General features: G+C 38.3%; 1 long non-coding RNA gene across 6 annotated transcripts; it reads left to right on the plus strand.

Moving 5' to 3' along the window:
• Positions 1-409: 409 nt before the first annotated feature.
• LOC105240354 lies at positions 410-22,647 on the plus strand. Of its 6 annotated transcripts, XR_004626775.1 has the most exons (8): positions 410-499; positions 1,604-1,652; positions 13,368-13,430; positions 14,071-14,161; positions 14,949-14,999; positions 20,362-20,443; positions 20,807-20,883; positions 22,358-22,647. It is a non-coding gene; the product is annotated as an uncharacterized LOC105240354 (long non-coding RNA). The 6 variants fall into 6 exon arrangements; XR_004626776.1 differs by lacking the exon at positions 13,368-13,430; XR_004626777.1 differs by lacking the exons at positions 13,368-13,430; positions 14,071-14,161; positions 14,949-14,999 and adding an exon at positions 6,390-6,537.
• The last annotated feature ends 359 nt before the right edge of the window (positions 22,648-23,006 follow it).

Genomic DNA, 23,006 nt, shown 5'->3' on the forward strand with positions numbered 1-23,006 from the left:
AATTAAGTTCCAACATGGGAAAAAGAAAAGCTTTCATTAGGGTCAGAGGTGGATGCTTTCCCTGAGAGCTGGAAATACGAGCTCCCGACCCCCACTGTTGTGCGGGAACTGAACTCCGCGTCCTCAGAAAGTGGAGCACACGAGCTCTTGCTTTCTGTGAGGCACCTGAATTATAAACAAGAGACTCTAGAGCTGCCACCAGTAATGACTCAGCTCAACTTGGAGTGGGGTGAATCATGTGCCCTGTCGCTGGGAGTTCTGAGTCCCGGAGCAGCGTCAAAATAACAATAGAGTCTTGGCCAATTGAGGTTTGTTCCATGGCGGGTGGTTTGCAGAAGATGAATCAGCACAAGTCGCTGAAGAAAGTCAAGGTTGAGCAATCACAGCCCCCACTTCTTTTCTCCTCAGACTTCCCTTCAGAGCTGTCCCACCCAAGTCTCAGCAGATGTTCGTGTTTGTGCGATGACCTTGTGGAGGAGGGCTGCATCGGGGCAAATTTGTGAGTTCACGAGTTCTTCTGTCTCCCTTCCCTCCCTCTCCCTGGCAGCTGACGGTGCTGGGGAGAAAGAGAAGTATCCTGATGGTTGGGACGAAACAAGAAACGAGTCATGAGTTAGCTAGTTTTCGAGGCGTTCCTGCTCTATCACACATTGTTCTTCATGAGGCTGCTAAGTCTTGGTATGACACAGCAGTTTTGGATTACTTAAATCCAATTTTAGAATTTTTAATGCCATTTTAAATGACCGTAAGACCAAAGCTTGATGTCTTTTGATCCTGCAAAACATATGACTCAGGTACCAGCTGTATAGTAATTTTTTTAAGATTCAGGATCTTGGTCAAGATCCAAAGTAATTGATATATACCCACTTGGAAATATCTTAAATGCTTGAACTATACACACTCTATTATGTATTCTAATATAGTCCTTTTTAGTTCTGGAATTTAGTTCTTGGAGAAATCATAGATAGTTCCTCTAAGAGTAGTCAAATCATGTAGGTCCCTAAAATTGGAGCAAGGTGAATTTGTTTGCAGCCTTAATCCGAATGTGGATTCCTTCCCAAATAATCCGTTGAGCTTTCTTCTGGGACTTTGTCTGAAGGAAGTAAAAGCAATGCCACCAAATATGTTGTATAAGAAAGCATGCATATCTGAACACTGTTTATAATAGGACTCATTGGAAAAAAATTTAAGTACCTACCAATATAATATTGGCTTAAGGAATTATATCAGATTCATAAAATGGAATGTCTTGAATTTATTTAAGATAATATTTTATAAATATAAATTTATTTAAAATACTATTTGATTATTGTTATTATTAAACATCGACATGAAAGCAACTTTTAAAAACGCTTTTAAGTGAGAAAAGTGTGACAAACAAAAGCTATATATTAATGTGGTAAAATAATACATACACAGAAAATTTATAAAATAGAATTATATATATTGCATTCTCTCTATATTATCATAGGAAAATACTCTTTCAATGTTAATGATTGTTAATTCATGGTAGAATTATAGACTATTATTTTTTCTTATATATTTTTGTGTGTGTGTTTATTGCTTGTGTCATAAAGTTTTATTAAAATATTATCGATTTCAGGCTAAAATGGTAGCATATACCTGGAACACAGAAGCTTTCTCCCTAACAGGTAATCATAAATAAAATATAGTATAGAATAAATAAAAAATAGTAATAAATAAAGGATAAAATTTAACCAACAACCAAACAGAAAGGATGAGCAACCACATGTTATCAACTTCAAGACAAAAGCCAGTTTCTTCCATGCATCTGAGTGCATTGGCTCCTAACTTTACCCCTACATTCCTGGAGTTGTAGTGGGCAGGAAAGTTGAATCATTAAAATTCAAAATTTAAAATTCTCAGTATTCTCATTATGATTTGTATCCACCACCAACCACTACCAGGTTAGAGAGCAATAAACAGGCTGAGGCTGGGAGGATAAGAAAATTATTCCAAGAGTCAAGGATAGATCCTATAGAGAAAGGCTACATCAACTGAGCCAATAGAAATGGACCTCAAAACCACCGGAGAGGTTTGAGATTATCCATGACTTCCTGATATATCTTGGAAAAAATTCAAAGCCCCAGTGGATTCACTTTCTGGACTAAAATCCTTTCCCAAGTGGGTGAAATGATACACAACATCTAAGAAAATCCCAAAGGAGAGAGCAGAGTTGCTGACCTTCAAACAAAGGGCATGTGCGGACCCTGCTGAGCTCCTCCTCACCTCACTTTCCTTCCATAACACTCACCTGTGCCTCTCAGCTACAGAAAAGCAAATAGAACACTAAGTTCAGTCTTCAAGGTAGCCAAGAAGAGCAGACAGATAGGTTTTAAAAAGCAGGAGGTGGGTATCAAGATAATTTAAAAACTTAAAGAAAAAAATTTCTGATCCCCAATGTGTGGGTTTTCCACACCAAGCAATTCTCTAATTCTCTGCAGCCACCGAGTATCTTACAATTTATTTCAATTCAGACTCTAGTAGTTAGAGCCCTTAACCTGCAGACCCTGCAGGTAAAGGGCTCAAGGACTTCAGATGCTAATCACAAGTAGTGGCTCCCCAGGTTAGCCACACTTCTGTCCAACTTGGCCACAAATCAAGGTTTTCCATAACCCTCTCCACAGGTTTGATAATTTGCTGTAGAGACTCACAGAACTCAGGGGAACATTTCTATTTACCAGTTTATGTTATAAGGAACATAAATGAGGAGGCAGACAAAGAGCTTCATAGGGCAGGGTCTGGAAGGGTCCTGAGTGCAGGAGCTTCTGCCCTGAATGGCCAGTGCGCCATCTTTCTAGCACATGGAAGCATTCACCAACCCCAAAGCTCTGGGAAATCCATTGTTTAGGGTTTTTATGGAGGTTCCATTATGTAAGCATGATTGATTAAATCATTGACCATTGATGATTAACTTAATCCCCAGCTGCACCCTTCTTCCTAGAGGTTGGGGGGTTAGGGCAGAAACTTTCAACCCTCCAATCACATGGTTGGCTCCCTGCCAAGCCAAACCTCCATGCTGAAGGAAAAAAGATAAAGAGAAACTAGGGAGAGGATAATGACTTTAGAAGGCAAAGATAATACAAAATCAGTGTCCATGAAATAGGGCATTCAATAATTGAAAAAATATTCAAAGAAATAATAGAATAACGCTTTTTTTTTCCCTCTGAAATGAAAAGAGAATCGAACGTTTTGAAAGAAGGTAGTATGTTAAAGGAAATACAAACACACATCACCATTATCATCATTATCAAGCAAAAACACTGAAAAATATCTCATTTAATTTTTTTTTAAAGATTTTATTTATTTATTCATTCGACAGAGATAGAGACAGCCAGCGAGAGAGGGAACACACAGGGGGAGTGGGAGAGGAAGAAGCAGTCTCATAGCAGAGGAGCCTGATGTGGGGCTCGATCCCGTAACGCCGGGATCACGCCCTGAGCTGAAGGCAGACGCCCAACCGCTGTGCCACCCAGGCGCCCCCAAAATATCTCATTTAATTTAACGATAAAGAACTTTAAAAATAAAGAAATTAATTTTTTGGCCTTAGACAAGCAAAGTAAGTCACCTCTTAGGGGGAAAAATCAGGCTGGAGCTTGGTTTCTTAATACCAACCATCGCTGGAGGAAACAATGGAAAATTTCCACCAAATATTAAGGAACAAAGTGTGACTTAAAGTAGTATGAGTAGTTAAATTATCAATTTAAGTATAAAGACAATTGGCAGATAATTCCAACATAAAAATAAAAGCAAGGAATAGAATTTCTATAAATGGTTCTTGAAAAAATTCTTGAGGACAAAGAGTAGCCAGCCAGAATGTAAGCGGGGAATCAGTGGTGAAAGTCAGGGAACGACACTCGGTGATAAGAGACCGTGGGGCCATGTGTGCAGAGATCTCAAGGAAAGAAAGTGAAACTCAGAAACAAAATATCCTCTGATATAACTCAAAGCCTGACATTTACAATCAAGAAACATCCCAGGGAATGTGATACCTGTGAGTCTTCCTAAAAAAATCAAGTTGATGATGAAATCAAGTCCACCAAGAGGTAGATATAAAAATTCAAGAATGAGAAGGTTGACGTAAAATGAGTGGTAGCAATAACTAAATATGTTTGTATATAAAATAAAGACTCACTGTAGGAATTACGGTAATGAAATAGAACTTGTTATGAAATGTTTATTGTTAACTTGTTATTTCAATGTTATGAAACATTGAAAACACACTGACACATTGAAAACAGTAACACAGCTGCCCCGTATCTACGTATCTTTAAATGTGAGCCAAAGTCCTTGTACTTATGCTTGTCCAGTTTGTCTTTCTCTAATACCTCATACCTAACCCATCAGCAAATTCTGTTAGCTGTAATTTTCAAAAACATATAGAACACAACTGCTCATTGTCTCAACCACTAATGCCCAGGTCCAAGTAGCTGTCACCTCTTTTTCCTTGCTACCTGAATGGTCTCCCCACTCTGCAATTGCCCCCCCAGAGTCTAGTCTCAATGCAGGATGAATATTATAAAAATGCCATTTAATCGCATTGTATTGCACTAAATGTTTCCCATTTCACTCAGAATAAAATCCAGTTATTACTATGACCACAATACCCTAAATGGATTTTCTGACCTCTTGCCCGCATTCTGCCCTGCTATGCCTCCAGCCACACTGGCCTTCTTGCTGTTTCTGGTAAGCTAAGCATGTTCTTACCTGAGGCCTTTGCACTAACTATCCACCAGCCTGTAATGATCTTCCCTCAGTTATTTGCATGGCATTTCGGTCACACTTGACTGAGACTTCTGCTTAAATATCGCTTAGTCAGAAGGGCCCTTTCGATCACTCAAAATAAAAAACACCTACCTTTTACACTCTAACTTTACCCTACCTTAAGTTTTTCATAAACCATACCATAACCAGCAATAATTGACTTATAAAACCTATGATGCATTTACAGGTTATATAAATATATATTATGTAAATACTATATCTGATATATGTTTATGTATATAAATATGTATCAATAATATATAAATATGTATATTTGTTACCTTATCAACTGACATACACATATCACACACACTAACATGCAAACTACATGAGAATGGGAACTTTGTTGATCGATACGACTCCCAGTTCAGCACAGTGCCTGGCACGTGGTGGGGGTCCTCATTAAATATTTGCTTAAAGAATATTCAGTGAATTAAGATAAACCAAATACATTCATTACATCTTTAAAAATAGAATAAAATGCATCAATATAACAATACACTATTGTAGGTTGAAGAAATAACAACAATCATACAATCTATCTTCATAGCTTTGCCCATGTCAAAATGAGGTACAGAGGAAAAAAGAGAGAGAGCAGATGAGGTCCAGAGATACTGAATAATTTGCAAAAAGAAGTACTGAGGAGTATAAGAGAGTGTGGGCTTTGGAGTCAGGCAAAACTGGAGTCAACCCCTTCTTAGCCATATGGGCTTAAGGAAATTACTTGTGTTCATTGTCCCTTTACTACCCAAGGTGGAATATTTGGACTCCATACCTTGCAAAACTGTCAAAATAATAAAAAGCAACAACATATGTGTAATAGGATATTGCATGAAACCTTTCTGTAATTGGGACAGGAATCCACAAATGAAAACCAAGAGACATTAAGGATCCTCCACAGTAAAGAGATGAAAATGATTGGGTCCTCCCTCCCAGTCCCAGATCGTGCTTGCTAAATTCCATAGAGCCAACAAAACCACCCCAAATATAACCATTCTTTACTTCTCAGAGTGGAAGAGGCATCAGAAAAGAGAAGACCATTGGGGATATAGGTTTTAAGGGAGGTTAGTGTAGTGATGAATGATTTTATCTGCCCATCCCATGAAGGAGGAGAAGGGGTGCTCTCCCTCAAACGATGGAAGAGCTCCCACAGAATCATCCACATTAGGGATGTCTACAGAAAGGAGACTGGCATCTACTCCTTGGCTGGACGCTTGCTGAGCCATGGAATCTTCAGGTCCATCATGTCGCCTAGGTTGAATGCAATAGAATATGGTGAAGTGTTCAACATCACCCAGAGCTGCCCATGTTCTATTCAAGGCACTGGCGACTATTATTCTTCCGGAGATTTTAGGAGGATCAACGCTTTTTGGTGTAGACCATGCTAGCATGGTCTTGGGATGAACTATATCCATGCCTGTTCTCCACAACACTTGGCAGACCTCAGTGGTTCATGTGGCTCCGTATGAGGGAGAACCAAGTTTAGAGGAGAAAGCAGAAGATTCGAAGTTGACCAAGTGGCCATCACAGAACAAAGATGGGGCTTACCGGGGGGGAAAGGGCCAAAGGAGGATGGGTGCTACTCTTTGAGGGTGTTCTTACAGATACATAGGATGCAGAGAGCTGCATGGCATCTCAAGACAACCACAGACACCATCTATTTTGAAACAGTACATCAGCAGAGCCCACCAGCAGTGGTGAAAGCAGACCAAATCGGAGAAGACCAGAGATGCCTGTACACTACTGATATGGGTGGGTGCAAACGAAGATTTCTGCCTTTTCTCCCTCTCTCTTCCTCCCCCTACATATTAGAAGGAGAAAATGCCGTAGAATGTTTTGTGCAAAGTTGAATAGGGGTTTGCTCATGGATGTGTGTAGGGGACTGGACAGCAAAGGTTGGCGCGGAGGAAGGCAGTAAGAAGCCGAAGAATTACTCCAGATGCCAGAGCAACAGTCCAAGGGGTGAAGATGGCCAAGCCAGACCCGGACATTTTAGGCCCAACTTCATGCACAGGTGTTCCCACGTTGGTGAAACTGTTTACATCAAAAGGAGGACCAGTTAAATTTTAAGGAGACTAACCTAAGGTATTCTTCTAAAAGCTAATGTGCCTGCCATATGACTTCATTCCTAGCAGAAAGTATTTAAAGCAATTCTTTTAAAAGAAAGTAGAAATGATGTGGCAAATTCCCATTAAAAATTATAATTTCTGAGCAAATATGTTAGTAACTAAAATTATTTTAATAATATTTCCACCAAACCATATGTGATAGAGTATAGAGCTATTTAGCCAGTTTAGCTTTTTAAAAAATACATTTTAAAACTCTGAATAATAGAGCATACATTTTTGTAATGCTAGTATAAAGATATTCCCCTATGTGTTGATGTAGCAAGTTAGATAATCCCATAATCCACTGAGGACGTTAAATTTCTTTCAAATAAAAAGATGGACGATATGCCGAATTCTAGATCGGGTATATAGTTAATGGCTTTAGAAACACAATGAGATAGAAGGCTTAGGAAAACATTTGGTTAAAAATGCTGAAGACTTAACTAAGTGCATTATATGAGGAAAAAAAAGTGGTTTTCTGCACCAAATTATTTGAATTGATTGCACAAAGTGACAAAGAGAAAAAAGAAGAAAGCAGAATGAACAGAAAAAGCACAATAAATCTTAATCTAGATGCAGGTTATGTTACTATCTCTTTCCTCTACTTTTGATCTTTTCTTCTTACGGCTCACACTCTCAAGTTGAACAAGAAAATGTGAAATTTACATAGAATTCAAATATCTATTCTTATGAGCTAGAGAGACAAAGAAATCCCTTCCTTTACCTTCCTGAGTCTCAACTCGGGTCGAGTACTATGCACCATGTGAGATAACGTGTCCACCTCTTAACCACAGAGAATGGTCTTGTATGAATAATCAGCGGGACAGCAGTTGTGCAATCACTTAGAGCGCCTCAGAAGGCCCTGCTGGGAAAGCGGAATAAAGCGTGAAGAGCAGGAGTGTAGAGGGAAGTGGTCCAGATTCCCCAGGGGAATCAGGAAATGTACAGGTTCGGGTGAAAGTGAGGTGTTTTGGCATTTCTATCTCAGAAATATACAGGAGATTGTTCCGAAAGAGTCAGTGGGTCTGCAGTCACAGACTTCATTTAGGAAAAACAAAACCAAACCAGAGAAAAATCTTAGGGCTATCTTTACAAACACCAAGTTTGCAAAAGAAAGTGCCCTTTGTTACTCTGTAGGGCAATATTCAAAAGCATTCCGAGATCTTGCAGTCGCTCTGCAGAAGTAGTGTCACTTGGGGAAGTGACTCATTTCAGTCTGCAATTTCTCTTCATTCCCTTTGAGATCCTCGTTTTAGCAACCTAGGGGGAAACTTTTATTTAAGAGTTCTTACAACTCCCCTTGCTGGCAGCAAATAAGAAGTGCAACTTTAATGTGGAAAACTTCATATTTACCTGAAAATAATAGCTAAATAGAAGATCAACTTTTAATTTTGAAAACAAGACTGCTCCCATCTCCAACCTCTGAATAACTTTAAAATGTAAATTAAAAACACAAAAAGGAATCATTACATTTGTTGGGGATCCTAATTTCCGGAGAAGTCGGATCAATAATGACTCTCTTACATTAAGGCATTTAATTCAATAGTATAGTTTCAAAGATCCTTATTTCTGAAATCTGATACAGAATCACATTTTCATCTCCTAAACATTTAGACTGTGCCCCTGCTTGTTGCCATTCTGTCTCCAGAGATCCATCATTATCTGTGGCAGAAACAGAAGGTTCACTGGTTGGTTATTCAATCTACTCCCTCACCCATTTCAACCCCCTTGCTGTTTTTGCAGTTGGGCTGGGCAGCAGAGATGGCGGTCACTTACTGGTCCTCAAACAAAAGAGCCAGCCCGCAACCCTCAACTCTCTCCTCCACTGCTGTGGTCACTACAGACGGCTCAGATAGTGTCCCTCCGCCTACTACTTGAGTGACCATATACAGCCTGGGTGCCCACTCTTCCTACTGGACTTCGCATGAGAAATCCCTGTTAAGAGTTAAGCAATTCAGACTGTGAGGCTCTTATGTCCTGAAAATAATAAAGTAGCTGCCGTTTTTATTTTTTAACAGATTTTATTTATTTGACGGAGCACACACAAGCAGGCAAAGTGGTAGGCAGGAGAGAGAGAAGCAGGCTCCCTGCTCAAATCAAGACATGGGGCTTGATCCCAGGACCCTGGAATCTCATGACCTGAGCTGAAGGCAAACGCTTAGCCAACTGAGCCATCTGAGCACCCAGCTGTAGCTGATGCTTTTAGAATACTTGTAGCATATTAGACACAATCCGAAACACTTTGTATGTCTCACTTGGTGTTTGCAACAACCCAGCAAAGTATGTTTGCTATTTTATTAGCCACATTTTATAGATGACAAAACTGTGGTTAAGGTAGAGAAGTCACTGGTCCCAGGTCAGATGGCCAGGAAGTAATGGAACCAGGAATCAACTCAGTCTCCAAATCCCCACAATTTTTATTTCTACTCTATACTGTATAATAAGCCAAACTTCAAAATTATTTAAGATTAGTAACATTAAATTGAGTGCCATAATTCTATTTAATAAGTTATAAAGGTAAGTTATTATACACTTTCCCATTTAACCAAAAAACAGTTATCAAATCTACTTTGTTGAAGGCACAGTCCTAAGCACTGTGAAGTATGAAAAGCAGTATGAAGTGTGGTCCTTTATCCTCACAGAGCTTACGTCAAGCTAGAGACACCAGTCGGAGAAACATGCGGAGCCCAATAGCAGTAGGGAGACTTTACAAACAGCGCAGGACTAGTTGTCAAATTAGCCTTCATACCGTACGTGATCAGTAAATGCTTACCGGGAGGAAAAAGTGGGGACAGGCAAGAAGGAAAATCGGGAAAGAAAGGTATAGAAAAAACTAGCAAAGGGGCACCAGGGTGGCTCAGTCGGTTAAGCGGCTGCCTTCAGCTCAGGTCATGATCCCAGGGTCCTGCTTCTCTGGCTGCCTACCGCTCCCTCTGCTTGTGCTCTCTCTTTCTGACAAATAAATAAAATCTTAAAAAAAAAAGATTCTCTCCCTTTGCCCACCCCTGCCCATTTGCTTTTTCGTGTGCGATCTCGCTCTTTTTCTAAAAAAAAATGTAAATAAGATTACAGTGCAGGTTCCCATCCTATAGGATAGGATAGTCAAACAAGGCTTCAGGGACCAGGTGGGGCTTGAGCATAAACTAGATGGATGGGGAGGGTTTATATCAACAGAGGGTGGGTCAGGGTGTTTCGAGTGAGTAGAGTAGCACAAATACATGGATAGGCTCACAGTATCTCTGAAGAGCGAGCAGCCTACTTGGGCGGGGACAGACAGCTTACATGTTATTGAACACGGTGAGATGAGGCTCGTAGGGATCATGGCCGCCAAATTATGAAGGTCCCTATTTAGGAAGTTCTATCTGTCTTATAGACAGAAAGACATACTTAATGTTTGTAGAATATTGAGTTGTCAGTGAAGTATAGATAGCCTAGAGCAGATATTGTCAGAAAGGCAGCTGGAGGGATCGGAATATATACGCACAGGCTCGCGTGCATGTTGCTTTAGCTATGGCCACCTGTCTCCACTGTCTGCAGATATAATTTCTCAAATTTTGTACAAACTGACTATTTACCTATTCAGAAAGTGATATCTGTTAAGAGCTTTTATGCTATTCTGTTCTGTTATTTGATTCTGTATTATTTAATATAAAACAAATGAATCACAAAGTATGTTAAACATTATTTTGATTAGAGAAATGTATGCATATAGGTTGTATCTAATATGTATCAAATATGGTTCTACTCCTCAGAGGTAAGCTCTTTTAATTGTCTCTTTGAGTTTGGTGTGGTAATTGCCTTTCTAACTCTAAATGATATGCTGCTTCTATTTCTTGACTTCAAATTTTTAAAATACTTCTTGGTTTCTTAATACAAAAGTATGAGAATTTATCTCAAGCTACCCTCTTTTCCTCAATTTGATATTTTTATATCATTTCTTACTTTTTTAAAACTAATTTTATAACTTTTAATAATGTTCTGAACTTCTTTTTATTTTTCTATCAACTTCGGACAATACTTCTCAACTCTTTCAGCCTTTCTGTCACAAGTTTTCTTCCTTCTGAAAATCTGACTAGCAGCTATAATTTTACTTTAATTTTCTTAAGATTACTAACATTACAACCTCCCCAGTAATCCCAAACTAAGTCTTTCAGCTTTTGACAACACCTTGATGATAAGCTTCGAAGATCAAGCAGTCTTTACACGGGTCCGATCATATAGCCATACTATTCAGTGCTGTGCCTAGCTGTATGCTTAAATCAGTTTCCTCTTTATAGGCCCAATGCCTTCATCTCTTGGTCGTCTTAAGAAAATGTTTTTAGAGTTAAAATCAACTAAATTTCCCCTTTTAAATACTTCATCAATGATTAAGTTCAGGCTACATTTAGTTTGCTTTTTATCTGTACAATGAATTTCATGATCAGGAGTTTTTGGGATTTTTTAAGGTTTTTAATTGCCTTTCTTTTTAACTTGTGATGGTCATACTCATTATAACCTGTTTTTCCTCTTGTTCTTACCTTATGCATTTAATATGTCCTGATCTTTAAAAATATTAGAGGATTTCTGAATATCTTTATTTTCTCCAGGGTCTGTGTTCTGTTTGTTATTTTCATTCCTGCTGCTGCTTTGCTTATGGATCTCTCACATGCCTGGTGATACTTGGTTATCCATTCAGGGCTGCAAGTTTCTTCTGGTGAGGAACTTACATTTGGTAGCTCCTAGTGGGACTGGTCTAGGCCAAACGGACGATTGGGTCCCTGCTCAACTCTGATATCAATACAGTTTAACCCTTTCTTGCTGTAGAAGGAGGGGATAGTGACCACAGTTGTTGTTTCTTTTTTCCCACCTGAAAAGATTGCTTGGGTAGCTGTAGGACTAAGAGGTTTCATTGTAGGAGAAATGGGTTGGGAATCAGTTCTCTGCCTCCAGCTCTCCAAATTCCAGAATGAGGAGGACTTTCAGTGGTTGGGGAAAATAAAATCCCTATTGGAATCTATGGCATTCCCCCTATACTTTGGTTCGGTTTCTTTAGAGAATAGCCTTGTGATGCTTTCCCCGGAGGGAATGCGAACTGTCTGGGCTCTGTGCTGGGTATGGGGTGGCCACACAGACTGGTACAATGATCCCATAAAAGATCATTATCAACAACCTTGTATCTGCTTCATTTCCCTTTCCTACACTTGGTCTTCAGCTGATTCTGAACTCAGAGTTCCTTGGAGGTTTCACTGGACAGATATCCTCACTTCCTGGGAACAGAGTCTAGGCTAACTCTACCCATTGTTTCATTTCAAAAGTCATTTCCACCCTTTCCGGCTTTCAGACATATTTTAGAAATGTTTGTTCATTGGTAAGTTTTTCCCAGTCATCGTCTTGTGCCTCGTCCTCCTCAGCCTGCTGCCATTGATGTTTCAAAAGGGGGGGGGTGCAAATAGGGATGTCAGCCCCATCATCTCTATTTCCCAGAGATATCATGTAGTTTGGAATCCTCAAGTAAAGAATCTCTAGATTTCGAGAGGAATATACATCTGAAGGATAAGAGGTAGATGTTGCTACTTGAGGAGTCAAGTTGAAGGAAAGAAATGAACACCTAGTGGCAATGGACCACGGATCATCTTTCTCAGCCTCATGAGAAGCGAGCCAAACTGATTTTTGATCCAGGAAATACACTTGCAGTCTTTGTAGAATCCCTTATTTCTCTCCTTTCAAGGGTGTCTGGTTCGGTGTTTGCTGTACTTCAAACTTGCTTTTCCATACATTAGGTTTCTTGACTCAGTGTCTTGAAAATGTCTTTTCTTGCATCTCTCTACATGACGTCTCCACAAAAGAATTTAAGCACAGCTTTTGTTTTATCACCATCATCATCACTGTTATTATGACTTAAAGGGCTGGGTTTCACTGATTCCGATTTCTAACCTCTTAAAATCCCTTTGGATTTTTAATCTGCAATTCCCAGTGTTTGCCATTTTAGTACCATCTGCAAATTAGTTAATGTGCTGTTTAGCCTTTCTTTGAAATCAGTAATTAAGATGTAAAGTAAGACTGAGCCCAAGACTAATTCTCTGGGCTTCCCACCGGGACCTCTCCTGAGCTCGATAACTCTTTTATCACCACCTCTGGCTTATCATTTTCCAGCCAAGTCTCAAGCCATTTTACTACGTATATAATTAAGTTGATTTATGAGGGTCACTAGATTAATTTCATTTTGTTAAATGTTGTCTGATACATATATTTGTTTTGCTTAGCTTTATATTTACTTATGTTGAAACATTATAGCCAAAGAAGAGAAGAGTATTTTCAGACAGGTGAACCCTGGTATTTTCTGCTAGACCATCACTTAGTCTGGAGATATACACAGATAGTATCGTAATATCAGTTCTATCATTTAACTGCAGCCGAAGTTCAGCATCTAGAATGTAATTACAATTCACTGAGATTTTTCTTCAATATTATTTACTATTTTTTATATTTTTCTAGTTCTCTAGTGTCTTCCCACTTTTTTAGGGAACAATAACAACAACAAAAAGTGTCTCAATTTTGGTAAGTGTATTCACTTATTCCCTAATCAACCATAGAAGAATCTTTTGTTTTCGGGTCTGAAGCATTTTCTATTAGCTGCCAATTATCTATGTCTCAGACTGACATTCAAATAATTAAATATTCAGGTGCACTGATCCTGCCACCAAGGGTTTTATGGGCATTTGAGAAATTTGTTTAAGTTTAATTGGGAAATTAAGCCATGGGGCAACGTTACTGCAAAGCTATACTGCTGTGTTCTGAGTAACTAGCCTAATCTAGGTCAGAAAAGCACAATAGGACATACAAATGCCCAAAGAACTCACCATTGTGCTTGTAATGACTGCCAAATTCTAAGCTACTTTAATCTTCCCATTCTGGGACTCTTTTTTCTTTGGATTTGCAGACTGGGTTCTGGTTTATAACCTGGCTCTTTTCCTCTGCTCCTCCTCTCTCCCTCAGAACTTATTCAAGTATTTTATTACTTGTGTGTTTGCAAAGCAGATAACACTCCTCACACTGAGTCAGATGTTGGTTTTGCTGTTTCTGGGAAATGCATCCAGATGGGCAGTAAACATTTTTATTTCACTATAAATACTTGAAAGTTTATGATATATACATGATTGTAGAATGATTGATTAATTTTTTCTCAATTGATTCTTAGAGACCTCCTGGCAGAGAAGACCAAATGAATGGCCTTTCTCACGTCATACTTTCCTTAAGACCTGCTTAACATAATTGAAAATTACCCAAAGGTAAAGGAAAAGAAAAAAAAGGGGAGAGAAAGAAGGAAGGAAGGATGGAAGGGAGAGAGGGAGGAGGGAGGGAAGTGGAGAGGGAGGGAGAGAAAGCATGACAGTATGTAAACTTTGTTCCCTGTTCTTGAACTCACACTTTCCTAACTGTTTTCTATTCTCTTTACAGTCACTAGGCTTTTTATTTTTTTTTAAACAAAATTTCCTGAATTCTCCCTGGTGAAAATTTTCATTGTTACATGGCCACATTCCTTCCTTTTTGCCTTATTCGTAGTGAATTGATGAGCACATGTTAATTGCTTTAAGACAATTTTACATGTTTAAGACTTCTGAGATCTTGACCCTTGTGAGATAGATACAGAAGTAGTAGGTTCATTTTTTAAATAAAAGCCTTTTAATTATGAGTTTGAATAAAATTGAAGAGAATTTTGTCAGCGTTGTTCCAAGTTCTGCTTTTCTTTGTGAATTAGGTAGCAATCTGTCTTCATCAGATGAAATAAGCTTCTGTAATTCTGATTTTGGCTTGTTATTGTTTTTGACTATATATTACTCTCTTCTTCTTCTCCCTGCTGCTATTTTATATTGATGGTTGACTTACAGTAAAGCTCTATGAGACCTAAAATATATTATGTAAGAATAATTAGTATAATTTTTTCCTCCATGTATATTCCCAACATACACATACATATATGAAATATATCATCTTCAATATGATTTGAATCATAATAGGCTCAGTTTTCTTCTGCGTACATTCTGTTACATCACCTTATAATTGCTTATTTTTCAGATAACGTGGTAGACCAGATCAGCAACGTGGGGATGATAGTGTTCTTAAGAAGTAGGTAGAATTCATTTACCTGTTAGTCACTATTTCCTACCTCTAGCTCTATCAGATGGTTTCAGGAACAGAGCTATGGCTGTAAAGATTCTTGGTCCACGGTGTCAAATTAAACTCTGATCTTACATGCATCTTAGTTGGATATGCCATTAAAATGACATACTTTTGAAGCTCTAAGGCAACTTAGAAGTCATCTACTCTACACTTTTATCTAAGTGATAAGATAATGGAAGTTTACAGAAATAAATCCTTCAGCCAAGGTAATACAGGGTGCCGGTGGTAGTTATGGAACTAGAAGGGGCTAGAACTGGAGTTAGGTAGAGTGCTCTTCCATTATCTTTTCCTCATCTGAGTATAATAGAAGCATTGAGGGAAATACTGGTTTGCCTTCAAGAGAAGTATCTATGAGTCTTGGTTGGCCCCAATGGAAAACCTCAGGAAATGTACACAAATGACAAGTACGGTTGCATGCTACTTGTGAATTATTAAAGTAGTAGGTAGGTTGGCAATTACTGAAAGCCTTTAGCTGTATAGCTCAGAAAGAAGTTATCAAAATACAAGCTACAGAAGTAAACATCCTGGGTTTTTCTGTGGGATAATAAAATCAGCTATAAAGAACCAACCATGTAAATACGCAAACAAAACACTAAGGCTGTTTGTAAATGTGTTCCTTCTTTGTATTATATAAAACATTTTTTTTTCTAAAAATTCTTAAAATCTGGGAATTATGTTTCAATTAATAACTTGCTCTGTTAAATAGGTTGTGCAATGAATGATGGAAGAGGTCAAGCATCATGGACACCATTAGATGGCAGTATGACACAAAACTATTGTTTCCATTAGATGTTAGCTTCCCGTACCGTTTACATGTGCATCCACATTGCAGTGATAGTAACTTTTTAACTTTTGTTTTTAAGGAGCAAATTGGAGATTCTAATACAAGAGAATGTGACAGTACTCAGAGAGAAAGAGAAAAGAGAGATTAGGAAAGAGCAATAAGACATTAAAGCCAATGACAGGAAAAAGATGTATTCCAGGAAGATGGACAGGACTTCTGTCTACCATGCTGGCTCCATGACTATGTGATGCAAATATCGCAAAGTTTGGTAATTTGGGGGGCAAAATTATTTTATTTAAAAAATGAAAAGGATATTCATTTAATCTCTATGACATTCTAACTTCAAAATGAAAAAGTAACCCATATACCAACTGTCCTTAGATGTGTAAATATCAATCATTTTTTTTTTTTTAATATCAATACTTTTGAGTTTCTAAGAGTTGTGTATTTGGGTATTTACCTAAGTATAATTTTGTATGATAACAATTTAGCATATAAAAAACTTCTGTTTTAATAGCAGTTCAATTCCTTTTTAGAGCCAGGTGTTATCTGAAACAAAATTTAAGTCCAGCGTATGGAGTGCAACTTACTCTAAAGGCTTGACATCCCTTGTAGATGGCCCATATTATAAGAGTTAATAGAAAGAAAAAATTGAAAGAGTAACTCCAGGCTTTTTTTATATCTAAAATTATTTTTTATAAGGTGCAATGGACATCATGTCTTGGTAGTTTTTTTTGGTAATATAGAAATACTCTATTTCTAGGTAAGCATGTAGAAGGTAGAAAGGCCAGAAGGCTCTACTCTTATTATTGTTTTAATTGGGCAATGGTAGATGTAAGTTTTGAGGGGCACAACATGATTACTACATTTTAACACTTTTCACTCCTCTGCTCCATCCTTTGTATGGCCAGCTCCTGACATAATGAGAGAAAAGTAGCCTACTGGGATCAGCTCAATTCCGTGACATGTTTTAACAAGGCAAGATCCTCATTAATGCCAGGGACTTTTTGGAGCCCCAGTGGTATCTCCTTATAAATAGAGTCTGTCCAATGCCCAGATATGTAATAGTGTAGACCTTGCCATCGGAAGGTTTCTCCTTTTCCAGTTCATTCCCTACGGTAGTGGTCCTGACTGGTTAGTTCAGTATTTCAGCCCACAAGGACAGACTTTGTTAGATTGAGAGTGCTATCGTTCACATATATAGAGATTTTTGAAGACAAAAATTTTCCCCACCCTTCCAGAAAAAAACACAGTAAAGAGCTGCCCTATTTTCAGGGGGCCTGATTTTTTCCTGCTTCGGGGCATATTGTTATCACCAGCTGTGGTCAGGGAGAAAAAAATCCCCGTCCCTGTGATGTAATACAGTACCATTAGGCACATAATGTAGATTTTATGCTTTTCCCTGAAACATCTGGCATGTACTACTTTCTAAAACCAAACCTTGGAGAGCCAGACCTCCTGTAGCATTTTAATATCAATGTGTCTTTTTGCATATTAGTTATCTAATGTTTGTGCCAGTGCTGAAAACACTACATCCTAAATATCACCTCTTGAATGAGTGTAAATTCAAAATGCCTGCCAGGGGGTTATGTGTTTTGGGGGCTGGGGGTGGGAGGGGGAACTAATATCTGCCCTAATCTAAATACCAAATGAATTTTAGATTGTCATTCTAGCCCAGCATTAGCATTGGCCCTTGGGAAAATCATTGTTTATGTATTCTTTTCAGATACTCGGAATTAAGAATCAATCTATTTAAACTTTGTTGCTAACATTTCATTTGTATCTCTGACATATTAGGAAAATGTGCATAAAGTTATGACTCTTGCCCATTACTTTTGAAGAAGTTAACAATGAAAAGTTTTAAAAAAATTATCTCCAAGTTCTCAGGAAAAAAGAATCGAGTCACTCAAGGAAGAGATAAAATATTGTCCTGAAATCCTCGTGAACAAAAAACGCTCTCACTGAGATCTATGATCTCCTCCAGGCAGGGCAATCGGGCTGAAAGGAAGTGCTTCAGCAGAGTAAACTGGTCTTACTTGTCACACCATCTTTCTATGGCTCCTATGCTCCCCCCAAATCCAAGATCAGAACAAACAAAAGATAAAAAAAGGAAGCAAAAGCCATATGAAAGTGAAACTAAGAATAAGAGAAGCAAAATTTGCGTGATTCATTTATTTAGACATTTTAATAATAAAGTAAAATGTTGATAAAACATTCACAAATGTACATAGAAAATGGCTTGTATTTATTTATTAAACAATTGGTTTTTAATTATGATCCCATTAATTATATTGAAATTTTAAAGAATAAGTTGTGGAATTGTTTAAACCTACCACAACATGGATGAACTCTAAACCACTAGAAAAATTAAAACAAAAATATTATAAATTGCATAGACAATTGTCCACACTGCAGATAACTGCTTCAAGATTTATTAATAAGTTTAATGAGAGATTATCTGGATTCTTATTTTAACATTACAATGTTGGGTTGATTCTGAACCCAGTAGACTCAGTGCCTTGGTGCTATTTCAATAGAGGTATTACAAAGACCTTAGGAAATCATTCTGGAACTCTGAGAGTCTTGGTTTTCTCATTTATAAGAGCTGGTTACATTGAGATGGCTTCTGAGGTAGCTTCCAGCTCTAAAACATGGAGCCCGTGGATTCTAATGTAATACTCCATAATTGCATGGTGAATGCCTTGCATTATAAGATTATTAAGTCTGTTATTGTACATTTTGGTACGTTTACATTATAGTGTTTCTTAGTAAATAACAAAAAGCAATGGTCCAACGCCATAATATAAAACATGTTAGAAACAGATGGCGGTGCTGGATATGTCTAAGGAGAAGGACAGATGGAGCAGGACTTAAATTCTTTCTGACCCAGGAAGCTTTGAAGGGGTTGAATGACAAGACTTATTTTTCCTCTAATTTAAGAAGTAATTTAGCGTAAGGACAAAGAGTAGTATTTCAACTATGAGAAACAATAGCTAAAGAGGGGGAAAAAATGATTTCCAGTAATATAGCAGACTGACTTAATATGAACCACATTCCCTTTATTAAAACTCATGAAATGCTGTATAAAACATCATACCATTGTTTTAGTGAAACTACAAAGATGAGTTGGAAAAAAAGACCAGAAAATTCTTACTTGCAGAGTCAGTAACTACAGGTAGAGTGTAATCATATGAATTGGGACTCTGGTTCTTGTGATAGTGACTTTCTAGTATTGGCCCAAGAGGGAAAAAGAAAGTGAGCCCTGGGCTTACATGAGACATAGAGGATAAATTCAGGAAACCGGAAGGGCTGGCTTTTCCTAAGGAACATCCTGAGAAGAGTCAAGAATGCCCATCGCTAAATGAATAAATAAATCTCCTATTAAGGACCTCACATCTGGAGTCCAAATTTATAATCCATGTTGTGTGTGATTCCGAAGTAAAGAAATTAATGGACTATCTAGTCCTAGATTAACATAATCTCTGGGATATTTTATGAAAGCAAATATAGGGTCTCTTCAATAAGAAATTTGCTCAAAACCTCCACAAGAAAGAAACAAACAAATTACAAAAAACAATAGCAATAATAATAAAATACCAACTGAAGGTGAGATCAGAATAAAGATGAAGTACATAAGAAAGTGATAACCACTATAAGTAAAAGTCAACAGAGACACAAACAAACCGCATCAAAGAAGAACAATCAAAAAGTTGGTACAAAAATATTCATATGCCAACAATATTTAAATCAGGAGAGTGGAGATACAAATGATTATTATTCTGTCATTTGTATTTTTCTTTAGTTTATAAAATGTTCCACCAGTAACTGGTATTTACCTTATAACAAGAAAAATATTGTGAAGGTTTTCTGTTTTGTAGCATTCAACATAGTAATTCTTGGGGAAATCTTTCAAGTTGCTCTCAGATCAATGGAAACAGAAACGTAAAGATTTCACGTTGAATTGTATTTTTATTTGAAATGCTGCAAACAATCCTAATATTTTAGTTTATAATACAGTTTTATTTTTATTCTCCAATAAGCCTTCTATTGCTTATTTTTTAAATCAATATTCTGGAAATACTTCAGCAATCATGGAAATAATGATTTTTTTCTAACTCAATATTACATACCAAATATCTCTTTACCTGTTTTCCCACAGCTATAATATAAAGGGTATGGCAGTCTCAATTATGACATGATATTTTATTACTACATTGTCTTAATTTGATGATTACAATAAATGATAATTCATTAATATCATAGTTTCCAGACATAAGCAAAGACTGTTGAGCTGGAAGTAATCATATATTTTCCCTCTATGTCTCTAGAAGTACAAATAACCTTTCTTTTTCTTCAAAAAAATCAGCGTGTAGCCCAGATGGGGGCACACTCAGCTCTTAGCAAAAGGAGGGGGAAGGGCTAACAAGGGGCTGCCTTCAAAGATGGTTGAAACCCAAGGGGATTTTCATCACAGGTTTTTGGCACGGGAAGGTCTTTGAAGATTTTTGGATTTCTGCTTAACAGGTGGTCTCTGCGCCTGCCGCAGTTTCTGCTGATCTGAAGCCACATCGCTCAGCACGACTCCTACCTGTTTGGTTTTCTGGAGGTAAGGCCCCAGGAGTTTCTCCTTTTTTTCATCCGAAGATTACTTTTCTTATGAGAGGGTTACGGTTTCCCTCCCCCACTTCCCCACCCACTACCAACTGGTGCCCCACGCTGTGAGCTGTGAGAGTGAAACCTGCCCCTCAGAGCAGACCAGGAAGGCCCGAAAGAAAGAGCAGTGTGAGGGAAGGGGCCCACTAGGTGGCAGAATTGATTAAGCAGATAGTGTGTAAAGGCTGTGAACTCCAGGAACAAAAACAGGATGGCAAGAGAGGGCTGTGAGAGTCTGCGCCTCTGTTTCAGGGTCCTGCTCACCCACCCACCAGGGCTGAGCTAATCCTGGCCCCACTGTTTTTCCATTCCTCAGGGAGGTGGCACTCTCGGGAGTGACATCATGGTGTCTGACGGTTAGTGGTGTTAAGCTCTGGGATGCCATCATTGCAGGTAAGAGATACTCCTGAAGGCTCTAACTTGGGAAGGGGTGACCCCCAAGAAGGAGTAGTCTACCCCACCGTGAAGCTAACCATCTATTTTCTTCAGTTCCCAAGCAGAATGCTAGCAATGCCCCCCCATTTTGAGGGAACATACTGTCTACAAACTCTAAATTCTCTCTTACGGCAACTTGGCCCGATCCAATCAACAGAAATTGGACAGGTTTTTTAGTTAGCTGCTCGAGTTGACACCGGCAAGGTCTGTATTGACATCAGCAGCCATTAGCTTTACAGAGTACCTCAAGATTGAAACAAACTTTATGAAAAAAACATATGCCAGAACTCAGCATTCGAAAGGCACACTAAATTTTGTTCACTCAAAGTTGGGCTCAGCTCACATCCACCTACTTCCTTGGCTGCCCCAGCAGCCGGCTCTATTTATCAGCAGTTTTATGCTGCTGAGAAGGTGCACAGAAGACTGAGGCCTGAGGGTTAGCTGGAGTCCTAACCATGACTCTCCTTTCACCAATAGTGGCAACAGCGCAGGGATTCCAGGTGATGTTGAAACACTCATAGACAGTTATTGAATGCCTACGATGTCAGGAATGGGTCTGTATTACCTCATTTAATTTTTCCGACAAGCCTCGGACCCAGATTCTGTCACCAGCTTTGTTTTTTGGATGAAGGAACTAAGCACAGAGCAGATAAGAACCTCACTAATACCCACCGCTAGGAATGATCAAGCAGAATCGATGACAGAATAATTTAGGACAACTATCTTCCCTCAGAAGTTTCTTTATTGAAAAATAAATTTCATTCTTTTCTTTGTTGAATTCAGACATAGTAAACGTTACACCTCTGTTTAATGGCTGTGTAATTTCTCTAATTTGAAAATAAACCAAAACTTAACGCATGTTCTGAATAATGGTTAGCATACACTGTGGGCTCTCAATTATTTTAATTCATTGTAATCTAGACTACAGAGTTTATATTTTCCAGACAAATGTGGAATTATGGGTTGGTATCTACAGAGCTTAAAGTAGAAAATGAAACTTTGGCACAAGTGGTCACGTAAATCCAGACTACTCGTAGCTGTCTTTCATTTTGGCAGTGGTGAAAATTTTTGGTAGTGCAATTTCTGTATGTGTTGATGGGATATGTTATTGAATGCTCATGTTATTTCAGATCTTATGTTGTTCTTCTAAGAGCAACCCAACAGCTGAAGAGGAAACAAGAACTATCCTTCTGGCTCTCTCTCTTTTTGTTACCTTTTTATTTTGGAATAATTTCAGATTTTGAGAAAAGTTGCAAAGCCAGTACAAGAGTTTCCATCAACCCTTCATCCAGTTTCCACTCTTGTTAACACGGTACTTCACACAGTACCCTTGTCAAAACTAAGATATTCACTTGGTAGAACAGTATTAACCAGACTATAAATGTTAGTCAGATTCAACTGTTTTTCTACTAACACTCTTTCTTTGTTCTAGGATCCAATCCCAGGATACCATGATTCATCCTGTGTCCTTCTTTCCTTATCTAATCAGTGCTGAAATGTGAGGTACCATCCTCTCCGCCATCTTCTACCCATTTGCTTTGATGAGAATGACATTGAAGCCCAGCTATTTAATGCACATCTCATGGGTTTGGGTCAAATGGAACCCTATCTGAGCAGACCTAGACCTCGGACACCTCGGACCCAGACCTCAGACACCTCAGACCCTACCTGAGCTACTTAAAAGGAGATCTCATCATCCCTCCTGTTAAAAAAAAAAAAAAATCCCTAAGCAGTACTTTGTCATTGGAGGGATACAAATAGATTTTTAAAACATCTTTTGACACGGTTCCTTTTCATTATTCTTGGTGTATCCAATGAGTGAGTCACGACTTCTTTGGGAAGAGTAGTGAAGAAGCTTCCTCACCATCAAGAGTTTTTGATACATAAAATCTGGGCATCCCTGTCCTGGTCATCTTACTCTGTTTCCTCTCTAGCTTTCCGATGTTACGAGTCATTCAGTATCAACACATCAAACGGTGCTGCAGTTGTCTATTGGTCATACAAAGTCATTGTTAACTGGAAAAAGAATAATACAGAATTAATGGAAAGTTCTAAAGGTGGTCTCAGGACAAAATCCCGTT

The sequence above is a fragment of the Ailuropoda melanoleuca genome, chromosome 7 (genome assembly GCF_002007445.2).
Source record: "Ailuropoda melanoleuca isolate Jingjing chromosome 7, ASM200744v2, whole genome shotgun sequence".
Lineage (NCBI taxonomy): Eukaryota > Metazoa > Chordata > Mammalia > Carnivora > Ursidae > Ailuropoda > Ailuropoda melanoleuca.